This window comes from Dipodomys ordii, unplaced genomic scaffold, assembly GCF_000151885.1.
Source record: "Dipodomys ordii isolate 6190 unplaced genomic scaffold, Dord_2.0 Scaffold83, whole genome shotgun sequence".
NCBI lineage: Eukaryota > Metazoa > Chordata > Mammalia > Rodentia > Heteromyidae > Dipodomys > Dipodomys ordii.
In genome coordinates, this window is record NW_012267299.1 from 5,629,051 (window position 1) to 5,649,322 (window position 20,272).

Below are 20,272 nucleotides of genomic sequence, written 5' to 3' on the forward strand. Positions count from 1 at the left end.
GAAAGGTGTTCACTTCACCCGTCTTTTGTACCATGAAACAAAAGGACCCAGACTTAAGGCTTCTGGGTGCTCTCTACTTCCTAACACTTGCTCCCTTTCCATGCAGCCTCTACTTTGGCAATTCCCTAAGCCAAAGCCCCTCCACACAGTACAGCACTCAGTCCTGTCTGTTTCATAGCTCATAAGACCCGAGGTTTCAGTTGGATGCATCTTTCACTTCTTCATTTGACCATTGTCAATTGCACATAGTTGGGGTGTTGGTTTCTAAACCCTCAGGTGCCTGAATTGTTGTTTCGTTTTCCCATAAGAAGGACTTTTCTCATGAGTTTTCCTGAGAATTCTGCTTACCAAGCCTAACATTGATTTTTTTGATATTCATACAGTTTAGTCTTATATGAAGAAAGTATATTTTAGCATGACGTTGACCTTTTTTCATTTCAAAACCATAATCCCCAGCATTATTGTGCTAAGGAACATTTGACATTTTCATGGCTTATTTAACAAGGGTTACCATACTATCTCTAAGAGACTTTCTCTTCCCCTTCTAATGGTACCACTTTTGATTATATGATTTATTGTTTCTCTTACTGCTTCCAATAGAAGTTCAAGGTAGGCTATACTTTATCAAGTCCCAATGGCATTGACTTTGTTTTTGACCCTAGTATGCAAATGCAAATAAAAATCTGGTCTGGCTTAAAAAAAAGAATGTCTTTATCATCCACACACCTCTATTTTCACTGGTAAAACAATGTTTGGAACATATCATGCATTTTCAAGGGAGAAAGAAACTCTGGGTGACAAAAACACTGGGAATAACTTAGGCTGCTAACTTCAGAGGGGCATGAAAGTTCTCAGAGTCCCTTACCTTTCTCATCCCACTCCAATCCTCGCTGCTTCTTTCTCTTTTCTCTTCTCTCCTCTCTGGTTTTCCTCTCTACCCTCTTTCTAGTTCTCCTTCTCCAGTATCACCAGATTAAAGCTGGATGTAGAACTGTTGAGGTAGTCCTTAGACATTCTGCAATGACTATTGGGAAGGGCCATTAGGAAAAATGGGCTGGAAAGGAGGTAAATTTCTAGCGATATTCCAACTGGAAATGGTCTTATATTCTTTAGTACCCAACTTGGGGCCATTAAGAGGGCAGAAGCATTGAGTATAGGTGCTTAGGAATGGTTGTTCTGGAGGATGATAACTGCTGTTAAAGATGGGAGCACTTTGTTCTTCCATTCCCATGATTTTCCTCCTACCAACTAAGTCATTCACTGAATTCTGTTGATTAAACACTGCTTTTCCTCTTAATACTCTTAATTCTCTTTTTTTTGGGGGGGTGCTGGTACTGAGCCTGGGCACTGTCTCTTAGCTTTTTGCTGAAAGTTAGTGTTCTACTACTTGAGCTCCAGCTCCATTTCCACATCTATAATTCTTTTTTTTTTGGGTCCGGTAGTGGGGCCTGAACTCTGGGCCTGGGCACTGTCCCTCAGCTCTTTAGCTCAAGGCTAGCGCTCTACCACTTGAGCCACAGCGCCACCTCCGGCTTTTTTCTTTTTTGCTTATGTGGTGCTGAGGAATGGAACCCAGGGCCTCAGGCATGCAAGGCAAGCACTCTACCACTGAGCCATCTTCCCAGCCCCATCACATCTATAATTCTTAAAAGCAAGTCAGATATCTTAATTTGGGCTTCCCTTGAGTAGCATTAGAGAAGGACTTAAAGAAAGTCATAGTTGTAAGAAACAGCAGCAAGGGAATAGGGGAGTGCCAGAAGGAAGGATAAAAGGCCAATATGTTTCTATCCATATGGAAAAACAAAAATACTTTATCATGGTGACTTCCTGGATAAATCTCCTGATTGTGAAAATTTTGACTTTTCAAGTGTTAATTGCAGCACATAGTTATTATTTAGTATTTCTATATTGTTTGAAAAACATTTTGCAATAAGTGCATCCTATTAAAGACTTTGACTTTACTAGAAAATTACAAAAGATTTCAAAATCAAATCCTGTATGATAAAATAATGTATTCATTCATCAATGTCTTTTGAAGAATGGGTTGTTGGTGATTAAAACAATAATAGACAATGAGAATTTTAAAAGCAGAATAAAAGAAGCAATAGACAGGCATTGTGGAATGATCTATTTGCTTGGGTGCATATACAAATGTATTCATGTGTTTGATGGTGCTCTACACCTTACTATGTAATTAAAATATATATGGGTGTGAATAACCATAAAAAAGGCCAATATGTGGGTGTTGCTTAGAACACTCCACTGGCAGGATGGGAGGCTGGCCTTTTACAATCCCTTGAGTGTCTGAATAAAACAAGAAGACGTAGGAAGGGATGATTTGAATTCTCCTTCTACTTAACTACTTGAACTAAATATTGATCCCTTGCTTTTGGCGCTCCTGAATCTGTGACCTTGGGGCTATGACTGGAATCTACATCACAGGGTCTCAGATTCTTAGGCCTTTCAACTACACCACCTGTCACAGGTGTTATCTGGAGAGCCATAGCTAATACATTGCCCTCGCTTCAAATCCTTCTCATAGTTGCTTTTAAGATGATCTCCAAACTCTTAAGAATGAAATAAAAAATATAAGTCCATGAGGACAGGAAATACACCTGTCTTCTGACCATGTCTTCAAATTCAGCACGTGAACTGTTAAGTGCTAAAAAAAAAAAAAAAGTCCATGAGGACAGGAAATACACCTATCTTCTGATCATGTCTTCAAATTCAGCACGTGTACTGTTAAGTGCTATAACTTAGTGAACTTTTACTTTTAGCCCTGACACATCTCCAAGGTGATTTTAGCTCTCTAGGATATCTCTCTTATAGAAAATGACCTAAGCATCCAAGCCATTTACATTTGGAAAAGGTACTTTCTGTGATTACTGTGGGAGAGGAAAGAGAGCTTGAGGGTCACACAGGGACTCTCCATTGCTTTAGCTGAAACACCTTATATGTAGCCCATGGACCAGAACTAGATATACAGTTCCAACCTAGCAAGGATGTCTGAGAAGCACTACCTTCTTCCATGCTCAGGAGAAAGAAATGGAACTTGGGGACTATCTAGCATTATATATACCACAGAGCTAATTGAGGAGGAAAAACCCGGACTTTGGGATTGCTTTGCCTATATTGTAATAACCCATATAAACCACAAAGGCTACAGTTTTATCTGTGTGATGTTTCCAGAAGATCATGCTTGGGGAAGAAAGACGAGTCTTGAACTGAGTGGAGAAAACTACCATTTCTATTCTCTGGACCAGAGTATTAAGAGCTAAGGATCATGGGATAGCCAGAGATTCTCATTAATGGTGGTAGAAAAAAGGACAAGGTGCTCAATAATTATGTACATATGACCATATAAGATGATGCTAAGTGAAATGAACTCAAATATATAGAAACTGTAAGGTATATTAAATAGGTAGGTTTAATTAGGTAGTCAATACAATATGCCATGCCATATTCAGTCAGGAAAAGAAGTTTATTTACCAAACTGGTGCCCCTGCCATGTATGGTGGAGAGGTATGGCCAAAAAGGGGCGACCACTCCTGGGCCAGGACTTATCTAGGTTAGGGATGGGAAGAGGTGTGGCCAGGTGGAGAAAGGTGTGGCCACACTGGATCTGGATGTGACCTCAGGGTCTGGAACCCTCCTATGGTCAGATGGGAAGCATGACCAGGGGTGGCCCAGGATGTGACCTAGCAGGAGGAGGAGGTGACTGCTTCTGGTATATCAGTTACCAGGTAACATAGATACTGGGCAGAAACTTAGTCAAGAGGTAGGGAGGTATCTGGACAGTCTGGAGCAGACCTTACAGAAACAAGAGGTTTTCCTTTGTTGCTGTTCTTGTTTTTAATGTACTATGTGAAGTTATTTCTTTTTTATTTCATTTTTTCTTTTTTTTTCCTGATGGTTTATCCCTGTTGTCACTGTATTTGATTTTGGTACCCTGTGTATTTTATATACACTTACCTGAATTAGGGAAGGGAAGGAGAACAACAAAATGGTGAGACAAAGGACAAAAGGTGAACCAGTTCAACAGCCACACTCACAAGATAATATGTTGGAAATGAACTTCACAATTTGGAGGGGGCATTATAGAGGAGGGAAAGTGGGAGAAAAACAGGGAGGGGGTAACAATATCTGACAATGTTTGACTACCTTACCTATAATATGTAACTATAACACCTCTGTATATCATGTTGACAATAAAATTAACTTAAAAAAAAAAAAGAAAAAAGGCTGGGCGCCAGTGGCTCATACCTGTAATCCTAGCTACTCAGGAGGTTGAGATCTGAGGATGGAGGTTCAAAGCCAGCATAGGCAGGAAAGTCTGTGAGACTCTTATCTCTAATTAACCACCAGAAAACCAGAAGTGGTGCTGTGGCTCCAGTGGTAGATTGCTAGCCTTGAGTTGAAGAGTTGAGGGAGAGCGGCCACGCCCAGGCCCCACAACTGACAAAAAGAAAAAGAAAAAAGGACAAGGTGAGTATATTCTATTATTCCTTTATGACATGGAAGTCACTTGAGACCAAGGCAGATATTCTAAAGTTGATCTGTTTGTGAATGCCAGAGGTGAGGACTGCAATGGAAGGGTGGTTCATTCTTAGTGCCAAGTTCTATAAAGGCCAAACTCACTATATCTTTGGACAAGAACACTGACTGAAGTTCACTATGACTTTAAGGTACTTAGAGAACAAAGTCTGTGTTTGGATCAAATATGTGTAGGAGTTGGAACAATGAACCATGAGAGTTCTGGAATTGCAGGGTTTGGAGGACAGAGTAGTAAAAGGGAACATGGGGGCAATTTGTAAAACATGAGTGGTGCGAAGAGTTCCAAAAATTGGATGGGAGGAAACTACAGAAACTTTTGACTTTCTTTCATTGTGGCATTTCAGAACAAGAAGTCCCTATGTTTTAGATATAAAAAAATATGACTATATTTTGTAGCTTGGCTTATGAATCAGAATACTTAAGTTACAAATATAACGTATGTTCAAAGGGTACTTTACAGCCTATTCTGACTTGTATTAGCTCTGGCTTTTCTCCTCAGATAGTAGAAATTACTCTTAACAAACGAGATAGAAAAGCACTCTGCAAGCAAAGTTAGATAATGTTATTCATCATTATTAATGATAAATAGTAACCACAACAATAACAGTGACAGCAAACTTACCATGACAATCAGAAACCCTGCCGACTTATTTGTTCTTGATATCTCCTGGACATCCACTTCTCTTACTTTAATCTTTGTTTTGCTTTAAAAATTATCCAACTCATTTTAGTTGCTGCATTCATCAACTTGGGAAGCCTGTAGCCCTGGACAAAAGTGTCATTCGATATGTTTGATATATTCAGCTCTGCTTCAGTAATCTATTTGCAAAATTGTCCAATTTGAAAGTGACACATTTGATTCACTTGACTTTCCTTTTTCTAGCACAGTAAAATTTGAAGGAATTCAAGAGGTGCTGGGCACTAGTCACCATGGAGAAAGGACAATAAAGGGTTGTGTAAAGTACTCCAGAGAAAATTGTTGTGTGTCATTAGTAGCTGAATTGAATGAAGAACCCTGTGAAGTTTAACTTCCTCCAACCAAAGGCAATAACATCTGGAGAGGAGTGGAGTCTTCTTAAGTTTTATATGTTAACTAGCCACTGTTTCAATGCTTCAACATTATATGTTCTAATTCTTTAAAGAGTGCCCGGGTTTTAGAAAAAATTTTAAAATAGAGCTAATATAAAAATATAAAAACAGAAGAGAAAACTGATTCTCTGTAATTTTATCACCAGGAAGAACTATAATTCTATATTTTATTTATTATAATTTTATTTCTATACTAGAAATTGAACCCAGGGCCTTATGCATGCTATGTAAGTGCTTGAATCATGCCCCTAGCTCTTTTATTCATATGTATATATATAAATCTATATATATATATTATGTTGAGTTTAATCAATTAATCATTTAAAAATTTTTATTTTCCTGTAAAGGTGTTGTAGAGAGGGTTACAGTTACATGAGTAAGGTAAAGAGTATATTTCTTGTCAAACATTGTTACCTCCTCCTTTGTTTTTCTCCTACTATCCCTTCCCTCCCCTACCTCCCTCACTCCTTCCCACCCCCAAAGTTGTAAAGTTCATTTCCAATATAATGTCTTGTGAATATCATTGTTGCAATGGGTCATCCTGTGACCTTGTTTCAGCATTTTGTTATTCCCCTTCCTATTCATATATTTTTAAAGGTAAACAGAGTCAGTTTATTTGAAGGTGAAAGGAAAGCTGTGAAAGCAGATAGGAAGAATCAGTAGATTCTCCAAGTGGGGAAGGAATTTCCTTGTCAACCTGTGAGGGGAAAAAAATCCATTTTATTCATGTTTTTTTTGGTCGATCGTGGGGTCTGAACTTTGGGTCTGGGCACTGTCCCTCAGCCCTTCAGCTCAAGGCTAGCTCTCTACCACTTGAGCCACAGTGCTACTTCCGGCTTTTTCTACTAATGTGATGCTGAGGAATTGAACCCAGGGCCTCGTGTATGCAAGGCAAGCACTCTACCACTGAGCCACCTTACCAGTCCCTTATTCATGTTTGGATATAACTCCTTCCATTCATTTTTCACTAGTTCCAATACAAAAGAAATAATTTGCATATAAAGTAAAAATCTTTATGTTAAGAAGTTTGATAACTCAGTGGTCAAGCATTTGCTTGGTATGAATGATACTCTGGGGGAGGAGGAAGAAGAGGAAGAGGGGAGGGAGTGGGGAGATAAGGGAGGGAGCATCATCTTGATCCCTCTAATGGTAAATTGAAGCACAATGGCCGAACTTGTGTTCTTGTGTTGGATAGCTATTGAATTTCATCAGTATAAGGTACTACCTAACATAAAAGTAGACCTAGCCTTAGAATGTTTACTATGATATGAGGAAAAAGTCATGGCAGATACAGGTTCTATTTAAATCAAAGAGTACAGATAACTAAGCCAGATAACTAAGCGATAGGGACAAATGAGTGTATAATCCAGACCCTGCTTTGTAGTCTCTTGATTTGCATGCAATACAATAAGTAAAGATACAAAATGTTGTCTAAGAAATCATTACCACAGGAGTTCAGATGGGGAAAAAATCATTAATTGAAATCATAAGACACATTTTGTTGGAGAGGTGATTTCTAAGCTGGATTCTCTTAGGATTTGATTTTAGTGATTTGAAAGTGAACTGACAGAGCACTTTGACCAATGGTCTTACTTCCCCAAGTAGAGAGGAAGCTAAGGATCAGAAGTATGTGGGGAGAACAGGGGCTGTCAAGGATGGTGGATGGTGGGAGATTGTGGTAGAAAGGTCTATTCAGCCAAAGAGATCTACTACTACTTGTTCTTCTTTTTCTATTTCTTTATGTTATTATTATATTTATTTTGGTGGTATTGAAGTTAGATGTTGGGGCCTCACTCTTACTAGTCCGTTGTTCTACCCCTTGAATCATACTGCCAGCCCTTTCTGCTTTATTTGTTGTTGTTGTTGTTGATTGTGAAAATACCGTACAGATGGGTTACAATTACATGGGCAAGGTAGTGAGTACATTTCTTATCAAGCATTGTTGCCTCCTCCTTTGTTTCCCCTTCCCATCCCTTCCCATCTCCCACGCAGTTCCCCTCCCCACCTCCACCCCCCCAGCCAAAGTTGTAAAGTTCGTTTTTCAATATAATGTCTAGTACATCTCATTGTTGCAATGGGTCAACCTGTATCCCTATTTAAACAATTTTTCCCCTTCCCCTTCCCAAATTATACCAACATCAAATACAGTGAAAACAGGGGTTGTACCATGGGGAAAGGACATACAAAGCAACAAAGAATTCATCTTATAAATATGTTAGAAACAATAGCAAGAAAGAAAAACATTTGAGTCCTTATCTTGGGGTTCATTTCGCCTCACATCAACTTATCTGACAATCTTTGCTTGTCTCAGACATATACTAGTTATTGCAAATAAGGGAAACCATGGGACCTATGTTTCTTATTGCAAATAAGGGAAACCATGGGACCTATGTTTCTTCACATTCTTGATCCATTCATCTCCTGAGGGGCATCTGGGTTGGTTCCATAACTGCTTTATTTTTTTCAGGTATACTCTTGCTCTTTGCACAGGCCACTTTAGATCTGAAATCCTTCAGAGTATCTGGGATTACTATACCCAGTTTGTTTTGTCTACTTGACTTTTTCCCCTAGGCTGTCATTGAAATTTAATCCTCCTGTTTGCATTCCAGCTGGAATTACAGGAATGTACCAGTATACTTGGTGAGATTTCTTCTTATATGTTACTTCTAATACAAGAAACCTCTAATAATAGTATTCAGACATACTTCTTTAGATGATCCAGGACAATTAGTATGACCACATGCCTAGAGCACATGACTAAAAATACTATAGAGCCATAATGATAAAGAACATAGATATCAGATTCTGTCACAGTGCAACTGTGTGATCTTGGGTAGGTTACTTAATGTCTTTAAGTTTCAATTCTCTCACCTGTACCATAGGGAAAATCATTCCCTCAAATCAGTGGGAGGATTAAATGAGATATGTATGTGATTTCTGGAATAAGAAATATGCTTAACCAATTGTGGCAACTTCTATTACAGACATTGAACAGATGAAGAGATGAAGTGACTTCCTTAGGGCTTGGGGGGTGGGGTGGGGTGGGGTGGGGGAAGTTCAACAAGAAATGTACTACCTTACTTATATAACTGTAACGCCTCTGTACATCTCCTTGACAATATATTTTTTTTTAAGAATTAGAACTGGCTGGAAAGTATAGCAGTTTGAATGGACTGTAATTCCACTACTATGGCACTTAAAAACGGTGGGTAGGGCCTGGGAAGGTGGCTCAATGGTAGAGCGCTTGCCTTGCATGCATGAGGCCCTGGGTTGGATTCCTCAGCACCACATAATAAGAAATATCCGGAAGTGGCACTGTGGCTCAAGTGGTAGAGTGCTAGCCTTGAGCTGAAGAGCTGAGGGACAGTGGCTAGGCCCAGAGGTCAGGCCCCATGACTGACAAAAGAAAATGGTGGGTAGTTTAGTGTCAACACAAGAATGATATTAGGCTCTTATAAGTACTAATTAAGTTTTTTAACATAAGCAATCTGAACTCATATATTAGATCATCAAGAAAACTCAATTCATCTCCAAGCATTTTGATCTTTTAGTATGAGAAGAAAAGTTTTGCTTCTTGACTTCAGTCTTACAATAAAAAGACATTTTGAGGTTATATCCTAAAAAGAGTGGATCACATTTGTTTATGTTGTGGAATAAGGGAAAATGGAAGACCTTGTCATAGATATTGGAGGAGTTTTTTTGTTTTTTGTTTTTAATTTAGAAACTCAACAACGACTTGCTCAGGAAAAAGACCAATTTACCAATTCAGAGATAGCCTAGAGATTTCTGGGTATTTCTTAACTATGTATGTTTGAGCATGCTCTTCTCTTTGCTCAGACACAACCTGTATCACTAAGCTTAGTGCTCAAAAATATAGTAGCTTTAGTTTACCCTCTAGCTGGACTTCTCTGGTCCTCTAAACCTTAATTGAGTTTTTCTCCAGCATTTTATGTTTCCCAGCATTTTTGTTCTTTAGTTAATGTTACCCTTTTCACATTTATGGAGGCTGACCAGTGGGAATATGGCTGAATAGTGTAAACTGTTTATACATTTTTACTATAAACATTAGTATGAAAGTGCTTTTAGCTAATACAAAGAATCTTCTCTTCACCAAGTCCCAGGAACCTCTCATTATTGAGAAACTGTAACTCCTCCATTGCTCCCTTACTACTGAATACTATGAATGTGGTAGGAATACACATACGAGGGCCCTGGAAGAAATTGCCCGTGTGTATATCTGTGGGAGTGTTCTTGGAGGCCCCCGTCGACTTCATGGGCTAGTGGCCTCAATCCCACCTTGCCATTCCCGCTGCACAGCAGGGGGAAGCACTCCTGGGCTAATAGGACTATACCTGGGTTTAAGTCTTTCTATAATTTTATATAAAATATCTATTCTTTTTAGAGAAAGAGAGCTTACATTTTTTTTATCAGATTTTCAAACTTGTTTCTGATCCCCAAAAGAATAATTATTGCTCTCTATTATTGTCACCAAGTAAAAGGCTTTGACTATGCTCTTAGGGAGTGCTTTACCCATCCCTTACTTCATTGCCTTTTCTGTGATTTGCGATATTGCCAGAAAGATAGGGGCAAGTCTGGTAGGGGTAAGTCAATTTTCTTATTCATCTAACAACAGAGAAAACATTGTCCTTACCAGTCCTTTCCTCTCACTTCCTTGTGTCAACTTCCTTAGTCAAAATGGAGGGTGATTTTTTCCCAAGTCTTTCCATTTCCTAACAAATGGGGCAGTGTTATTTTGACGGAAGCATAGAAGTCCATTGTATGTACATATACCACATTTTCTTGATCCATTCATGTACTGAGGGGCATCTGGGTTGGTTCCATATCATAGCTATGGTGAATAATGCTCTGAAAACATAGTTGTGCTGGTACCTTTAGTGTGGCCTTATTTGTGCCCATATGGGTAAATGCCCAGAAGTGGGGTTGCTCTATGTGTAGTCTTCTGAGGAACCTCCATACTGCTTTCCAGAGTGATAGAACAAGTTTATACTCTCACTAACAGTGCAGTAAGGTTCCCTTTTGGCTATATCCCCTCTAATATCTGTTGTTATTAGATTTCTTGATTATAGTCATTCTAACTGGAGTAAGGTGGAATCATATAGGTCCCATAGTTTCCCTTATTTGCAATAATTAGTAAATGTCTAGGATAATCTTATCAGATGAGCAGAAAAGTTCAAAAGCTATGTAAGATGACCATATAAGATGATGCTAAGAAAAATGAACCCCAAGATATGGACACAAGAGGCTTTTCTTTGTTGTTGAGGATGCTTTTGTTTTTAAATAAGTATTTTATTGTGACAATACTGTACAGAGGGGTTACAATTACATGGGCAAGGTAATGAGTACATTTCTTATCAAGCATTGTTGCCTCCTCCTTTTTTCCCCTTCCCATCCCTTCTCATCTCCCCCCCCCAACTCCCCCCTCAACCACCCTCCCACCCCACTTTGTTGTTGTTTATAATGTACTGTGTGATTTTGTTTGGGTTTCTTTTGTATGCTTGTCCCTCTACAGTATATCCCTTGTTGTCACTCTATTTGATTTTGGTACCCTGAATATTGTATATATGTTTATCTAATTTGGGGATGGGAAGGGGAATAATAAAATGCCAAAACAAGAACACAGGATGACCCATTGCAGCAATGATACTCACAGGACGTTATGTTGGAAATGAACTTTAGAACTTCTTGGGGAGAGAAGTGGGAGACGTGGGAGAAGGAAGGGATGGTAGGAGAAAAACAAAGGAGAAGGTAACAATGCTCGACAAGAAATGCACTCATTACCTTACTCATGTAACTGTAACTCCTCTCTACAGCATCTTTACAATAAAATAAAAATTTAAAAGATCAAATAGAATAAATCTTCAAAAAAATGGAGAGTGAGGATTCTGGCTTTAAAATAGAAGCCCGTGTTTTAGCAGACAGCCTAATCTTTCTAAGTCTTAGTTTCCTCACATCTTATTATAAAGTTCTTAACTTTTTTCACTCAGCATGCATTTATAGAGGGTTTATTTTGTACTAGATGCTGTTCTAGTGGTTTCTATTCTCATGGAGCAAATATTCCTGGATAATGAGCTAGACAATGCACAAATAGGAAAACAGAATACTGGATGATGATGAGTGGTATGCCAAGAACTCAAACAGAAATGTTACAATAGACAGTAGTTTAAACTGTGTCATCAAAGAGTGTTGTATAAGAGGATGATATTTAGGGTTGGAGGATTAAAGAAGAGAAAATAGCTCAAGACCAGGGCCTAAGTCAGGAGAGGCTTGATACGTTAGAGGAATGCCATGTGGCTGATGGCTTTGGGAGGAGGCAGCTGTGACTTTGAAAATCACTGCAAGGATTTGGGAATGGGTTTAAATATAGTGGGTAGTGTTTTAAGCATGAGAATGATCTCATCTAAAATACTTTGCTGAAATTCCCCAGCTGCAGTGTGCAAGAATTGTAAAGAGCTAAGAGTAAAAAGAAAGAGGTTAATTAGGAGGCTGCCCTAGTTGTCTGAGCTATAGATACTGATGGTTTACACTAAGCTGCTGAGAGGGAGAAAGAGGTTGCGTGTCGGCTTGTGTGCAGAGAACTCAATGCATAGGAAGCATTCAATAAACTCTACTTATCATCATCATCACCATCAAACTGGGTAGGTCAGCAACCTAAGAATATTAGTAAGTTTAGAGCAGATTCAGTAGGAGGAGCCAAATGCTATATGCTAAGATTTATTTACTGTTACTCCTTTTTTGTTGGTGGTGGTCATGGAGCTTGAACTTAGGGGCTGGATGCTGTCCTTGAGCTCTTTTGTTCAAGGACACTCTGTCACTTACAGCAACAACTCCATTTCTGGTTTTTGAGTGGTTGGTTGGAGATCAGAGTCTCACAGGAACTTTTCTACCTAGGCTGACTTTGAACTGTGAGCCTCAGATCTCAGCCCCTAAGATATAAGTGTAAGCCACTGGTGCCCAGCTTATTAACTGTTATTCTTTCGGTACTATCTTGGCCATAGTGTTTTCAGTACTTTGATCTGTATTTTGAGAAGAAATCTATCATTTATTGCTTTCAGGATACATGGGTTAGTCATTTTTTTGTGAAAGGATTCTGATTATCTTCAAATGACAAATGTGAAACAGTGAAATCTAAGATGAAACATTTTTGCATTACTCTTAAATTTATTACAAGCAAAGAGCTGGAAAAATTAGGGAGTTAATATCCAAGAAGAAGGCAAAACTAAAAAAGAACACAAATAGATTAATATATTTATGGGTATATGTCATGCCGTTTGATGCCAGAAAAGCCAAATGAAGAAGTAATGTTCTGAAAACAACTCACACTTACTAAGACCACTAAGCTCTGAGTCAGAAAAATGAAGACTAGTGACTATCATACACAAAGTTGCTATGGAGTTAAAGTAAGAAAGACTGGAGAAAGGATTGGAGGGAAAAATAGGGAAAGGAAGGGAAAGAAAGAAAAGATAAAGGGACTGACATCTGTTCTTTTCAGAAGTGAATCTTAGGCTTTGCACTTTAACAAACACTTATATTTGGAGTCTACTCTTATCAAGCAATTGCATATTTATGAGCTAAATTATTCAGAGCCAGATATCACTGCAATCCTTAAGGTCATGTTGATCTCTTCAAATGTTAGAATTCACTGGGGTAAGGTTGGCTTTTTAGCTAGGTGACCCCATCACTTTTGAGTGATCTCTATAATAAAAATGTAACAGTCCTTTTTAAAAAGATGCTAGGTTCTAAATGATATTCTACTAGGCCAGAGAGAATATGTGTTCATATGCTTTCATGACATAGACACCAATAATCTCTGAAAAATGTGGCTTCTAGATATACTGAAGCAGTTATTCAGGTTTACTGAGTACTCATTATGGGACAATAATTTCGGCAGTTTTGCAACCATTGAAATTCCTCTTTTTTTCTGTACCTTTTCAAAAATATTCATATGATAAAAATAAAAATGACTATAAGTAGTAGAATAGATAGCTTGGCTATCAAAATATGCATTTTTAATTAATAGAATCATCTAAAACACAAGCAAAAATCTAACATTCTGCAAAGCATGTCTTGTGGATCACTCATTCATTCTTCAGGGCTCTGCATGAAAGAAACTTCAGACAGGGGCTGGGAAGGTGGCTCAGTGGTAGAGCACTTGCCTTGCATGCATGAGGCCCTGGGTTCGATTCCTCAGCACCATATAAGCAAAAAGAAAAAAAAAGCCGAAAGTGGCGCTGTGGCTCAAGTGGTAGAGTGCTAGCCTTGAGCTGAAGAGGTGAGGGACAGCGCCCAGGCCCAGAGTTCAGGCCCCACGACCGGACCCAAAAAAAAAAAAAAAAAAGAAACTTCAGACATACTAATTGGCTTTATGCACCTCTCAGCTCAGCTTGAGGCCCACAGTAAGCCCATTCTGTCACCCTGTCTCACGGCTATGCTCAATCTCCTTAAAGTAATAAGGAAAATTCATAGAAGAAGCTACAGTACCCACAAGCTGTCCACAGGCTATTATTAATATTTATGATTTTCTTCCTTTTCCATGACTGTTCTAGATTTTCCCTGCCCTGGCCAGTACTTTTCTGCTTGATGGACTAGCCTAGACTTAAGCTGTATGGCCTAACTCTCAGGTTGCCTAGCATTTATTAGAGCATGACTACTATACTTCCCCATCATGATTCTCATTAGGAATGGAAGCACCTGGAATGACCTTAGTGGATCTTCTGACGCTGCACACAGCTCCTGCTCCTAGCAGACAGGAGCATCCTAACTTCTGACAATCAGGAAAGATTTCTCATCAATACATTAATCTATCCTTTGGATTTATTCTTGGTCTTCACTATGAAGAGCTCAGATGATCCGGCAGCAGATGAGATCTCAGGCTCAGTGGGACACTCACCACATTCCTGTAAGGTATGTTAAATAGGTAGCTTTCATTAGGTAGCCAATGAAGAGAATACCATGTGGTATTCAGGCAGGAGAGGAACTTTATTTACCATACTGCTGCCCCAGCCATGCATAGTGGAGAGGCATGGCCAAAAATGCCAGGACCCACTCCCAGGCCAGGACTTATCTAAGCCAGGGACAGGAAGAGGTGTGGCCAGGTGGAGGAAAGGTGTGGCCACACTGGATCTGGATGTGACCTCAGGACCTGGTCAGGTAGGAGGCATGTGACCAGAGGCAGTGCAGGATGTGAGCTAGCAGGAGGGCAAGGTGGCTACTTCCAGGTCTGCCACTTACCTTGGTAACAGATACTGGGCAGAAACTTAGCCAAGAGATAGGGAAGCTGGGCAAAAAAACAAAAAAATACTAGAGAGCACACAAACTGCAAGAGGAAGGTTTGAGGCAGAAAATTAAAAATTGGACAACTTAGCTAGAATGGCTAGTTCTTATCTTCTGTATTCCAGGCTGTCCTAGAGTTAGTAGAAATGTCCCTAGCTACTTCTGACATCTGGTGACTATTGTAGGAGAAAGCATCAGGAAACAAAGGCAGGAATGTAAATTCCTGTCCAGTTAGAAGATAGACAGGTATGGACATTAGATGGGCAGGCTTCTTATTTCTGTGGACCTTTCAGCTCTGGTTAATTTTGAAAGGGCGGGCACAAAGTGGCTGATGTGACATCATCTCCCCTTACTCCTCTCCATGGTCCCTTGTTCCTGGACTGGCTGAGTCCCAGGGATCTAGGTGCTCGTAGATAGGATGGCTCATCTTAGTTGGTATTCACAGAGGTTTGGACTCAAGGTCTGGGCACTGTCCCTGAGCACTTCTGCTCGAGGCTAGTGCTCTACCACTTTGAGTTACAGTACCACATCCAGTGTTTGGCTGGTTAATTAGAAAGAAGAGTCTCTTGAGCCATGCTTCCAGCCTGGCTCTTTGCTGATTAGTTGGGAGATGGAGTCTTGGGGATTTTTCTGTCTGGGCTGGCTTTGAACTGCAGTCTTTGCCCCCCAAACCCTTTGTTATGTCCAGTTAAAACAACAAGGAGATCAAACAGAAATAAGTAGAGCCTACCTGCTCCTTATCAAGTATTCTGCAATGACAAAACTTGTTAGATGTGATGAGAGTTTTAGCTCAGATATAGTAGTGACTTCTGGTGACCCTAACAATGCCTAAGCCAAACAAAGTTCACAAAAGGTTCTAATGTAAAATCTGCCCTGGGCCATGAAGGCCCTGTGCTGATGCCTCCCTATCTCTTGGCTAAGTTTCTGCCCAGTATCTATGTTACCTAGGTAACTGGCACACCTGGAAGCAGTCACCTCCCCCTCCTGCTAGGTCACATCCTGGGCCACCCATGGTCATGACTACCATCTGACCATAGGAGGGTCCCAGGCCCTGAGGTCACATCCAGTTCCAGTGTGGCCACATCTTTCCCCGCCTGGCCACACCTCTTCCTGTCCCTGGCCTAGACAAGTTTTGGCCTTTCCATCATGCACAGTTTGGTAAATAAACTTCCTTTCCTGTCTGAATACCATGTGGTGTTCTCTTCATTGGCTACCCAATGAAAGCTACCTATTTAACATGCCTTACAATTCCTTTGTAGGAAGTCAGCCTCACTGGGAATGAGGGCTCTTACCCAGTAGAACGCAAGTTGTAGGAATGGAGAAATATAAAAAATTAAGTGAGTTTCTGATAGCGTTGGTAAAAAGGGCCTGTTTTACTTGATTCTCTTCATCCATGGACCCACATATTTTAGCTTCTGGTGATGAGCATGTAGCAGATATGGGTTCAGTGCAGCTGAGTGAACTTCTCATTCTGGAGGAAATTTTCCTCTGAATGATGTCTTCACTTTATTTTTACTTGCATGTTACCATTTTATCAGATCTACTGCTATTGGATGGTTTGTGGTAGGACACAGAAAATTTAGGGTATGCACGCTGCCACTGACATGCATCCCTTGCTGCCAACTCCATGCTTTCATCCAAGCAAACGCCATAGAGTAAATCAGGAATTAAAAAAGTTCTGATAGTGGCATCAAAGGCAAGCATATATTACGTAGGTTTTATTTTTGCTAAGGACAGATCTCAGCTCCTTGTAGAGTGAACTACCTCAAGAGAGAATGTCACTAACCTCTGTAATTCTATTAAGAGGTTGGGTTACCATCTTTGGAAGATTTTGGAAGGCTTGCTTCTGTTCTTTCCTACCATAATGACTTTTGTCTTACATGTAATGGATTTCAGGTAGGGTTCTGCCACCTAATTATTATATCTACATTGATTATGTACTCAGGATTTAGAGAAATACTCTTGACTGAGTTCCACTGATCTATGGAACATGGATAAAATTGACTTAGATCCATTGACTATGTATACTAGTAAACATTGTGTTAATATAATGAAATAGTTGATTTATAAAGGAAAGAAAAAGGATGTTTTAGGGCTCCATGCATGGCTAGATTCCCTACTGCTTTAGATCTAATATGGTGGATTATGCTGGCAATGCATGGTGGAACAAACCTATTTACCTCATGACCAAGAAGGAAATAGGAGACAGAAAAATGAAAGAAACCACAGTCTCACAATTCTCTTCAAATACATGCCTCCACTGGTCTAAGGACACCTCACTAGGTCCCAACTTTTGGGAATAAAAGCACCTCAGGTATAAATGTCAAATTTTGGCCCTGGGTTGGTAGGACTCTTGAGAGATGATTGGATCAGGAGCACAGTCATTTCTTCAATGGATTAGTCTATTGAGTTCATACTGAATGGATTATTGAAAGGTGGGACCTGTTTGGAGGAATGATCTCACAGAGGTTTTCCACAAAAGGCACCTGATATCCCAAGTTCCCTTCCAGTCTTTTCCCTCTTGCTTTTTGGTCACCAGGAGGTGAACAATTCTGTTCTGCCATATCCTTCCCACCATGATGATCTGTCTTGCCATGGGCCCAAGCTGACACCTTTGCAATCGTGAGACAGAATGAGCCTTTCATCCTTTTAAGTTGCTTATGTCAGGTTAAACTAAAGCAAAACTAAGTAATATAGCACCTATGTGCTCTGCCACCTCTCAAGCCTTTAATACTTATCCAACTTATAGTACATGGTCTCTAGTAGTCCCCATTCCCTAACATGGGTGCCAGCTCAGACCCTGTCTTCATCAGCCCTGAATGCATTATTCCTCAAACTGCAATGTTTGGGCATTTCTCTTTTCCTCGTGTGTGACTATCTGATAACTGCCTACAGATTGATCCCCTTTGGGGAAAAGACTTGAGCAGTGTTTATTATATATGATTGTCATGGTTGTTTAGGGTCTTTTCTCAAGGGGATTCGGATGAATTTTCAACTGATGGTTCTGGTTCATAATTGGCATCTGAGTAAAGAAGTGTGATTTCACATTGTGACAGCTGATTTTACCCGACTTGCATAATTTCTCCCTATCTATTTGAGTCAAGCATCACCTTAGTTAACTGCGAGTCAACCTCTAGCTAATCTACTCCCTATTTCCTTAGGTTGCTGTGGATCAAGGTATCCTAGTTTCCACTGTGATGGTGCTGCCAGTTATTTCGCTTTTATTTACCACGTCCCTGCTGCCACCTGATCTCTGCTACTCTAAAATCCTGCCACTCCCACCACTCAAGGAGCCTAGTTCCAGAGAAGCGTCCCTCATCATCCCCACTGGCCCACAGAGGACAGCCACCATTAAGCTTCTCCTTTGCCCTAACAGACCATAGCAGGACTTATGTGAGACCTCCCCTCTCTTCCTTCATGAACTCCTTCAGAATCCACAAATATTAAGAGCTGTATTTCACGATTGTATTTCTATAAAGGTAAATCAGGCCAGACCCTCTTGTTTCTATTTTTTGCCATACTAGGGTTTGAACTCAAGGCCTTGAATTTCCCCAGGAAAATGCTCTACTACCTAATTACACTCTCAGCCCTATAAAGGTGAATAGAACAGGTGACTCTAAAAGAATTTGTTTGAAAATTAGTTAAAGTTCTTTATAGACCCTAAACGTTATTTTAGCTACTGTACCTAATGAATGTCAGTCATACTCATTGCTGTTGCCCTTGTTGAAAGACCGGTGGGCCTTCCTGAGAGCTACTACCTGTGCTGTAACTTCCTTTTCTCCCTGAGCCTTTGGATGCCTTCCTCTCTGAAAAAGCAGTTTTATCATCTGATTTCACTTGGAGGCCTTAACACATTGAAGTGGTATGTTAACATGAACAAAATATTCATAGGGCTCCTGTATCTATAAACCCTCCCCATCTAGTCCTATTATCAGGCTTTTCTCCCTGCTCCTCCCTGTCCCTTTCCATCAATCTTAAAACCCACCTCACACACAATCCCTTAGTTCCAAATGCTCCTGAGAGTCTCTTGTAGACTAAGGGCTTTCCTCCCAGAGTAGAGACTGATTGCTCTGTTGGGGCTGTGTGACCAATTACTGGTCCCAAAGCAATGAGGGAGGTAGAAATTCATTTTATGGAGGACAAGTGGAATTTTGCAAGGCATCTATCTCAGGCTTGGTGTGACAGAAGTGTTCTTGAGGAATTGTTTTTAATTTCCATTTTTTTTTAGATTTCAAAGGTTATCTGAAATTGCAATCATGGTCATTATTACTTCCAAGTTAACTTCAGAAAAAAAATCTCTTTTTGTTGTTAACTGAAAGTATACGTCTCTACATGCATGGATCTACAACAGATCATTTGTAGAGGCTGGTGTGAGAATTTGCTACTCTAGGTTGCAGGATACCAAGGAGAGAGATGAGTCAAGTTATTGTGGAGATTACCTCTAGTCAATCAAAATCCTCCCCCTGAAAGAATAAGATTGAGGGAAACAGAAAAAAGTGGTTGGGCCTCATATTTGGAATTTCTTCCTGAATGATAATTCTAAATATTGTTAATTGGTTTCTTTCTGCTTAATTGATTGGCTTTTTAAATTGTTGTATAACTACTGAATGAATGTTCATAATAGGGTAAGCTTTTAAATTTTATGGGAATTTCATATCATGGATTGCTTAAAAACCTTTTGGTTTTCCCCTTCCCCTCCACAAATTATACCGACATCAAATACAGTGAAAGCAGGCATTATACTGTGGGGGAGTGACATACAAAGGAACAAAGAAATAATCTTATAAATGTGCTAGAAACAATCGCATGAAAGACAAAAAACATTTGAATACATATTTTAGGGTTCATTTCCCTAACATCACCTTATCTGACCTTTTCTGCTTGACTCAGACATATACTAGATATTGTAAATAAGGGAAACCATGGGACCTACTTAATACAATTTTTTCCAAGCCTTGTTTAAATAGGGATACAGGTGGACCCATTGCAACAATGAGATGTACAAGTTGTTATGTCGAAAATGAACTTTACAACTTTGGTGCGGGGGGGGGGGTGTGGGTAGGGGGGTGAGGATTAGGTGGGGGGCGGGGGTAGGATGGGAAGGGATGGGAAGGGGAAACAAAGGAGGAGGCTATAATGCTTGATAAGAAATGTACTCATTATCTTGCCCATGTAATTATAACCTCTCTGTACAGTATTTTCATAATTTAAAAAATTAAAAAAAATAACTTTTGGTTCATTTTTATGGTGTGAGGGATCAACCTGAGGGCCTTGCCCATGCTAGGCAAATGTCTTACCATTGAGTTTCACCACCAGCCTAATGGACAACAGTTTTAGG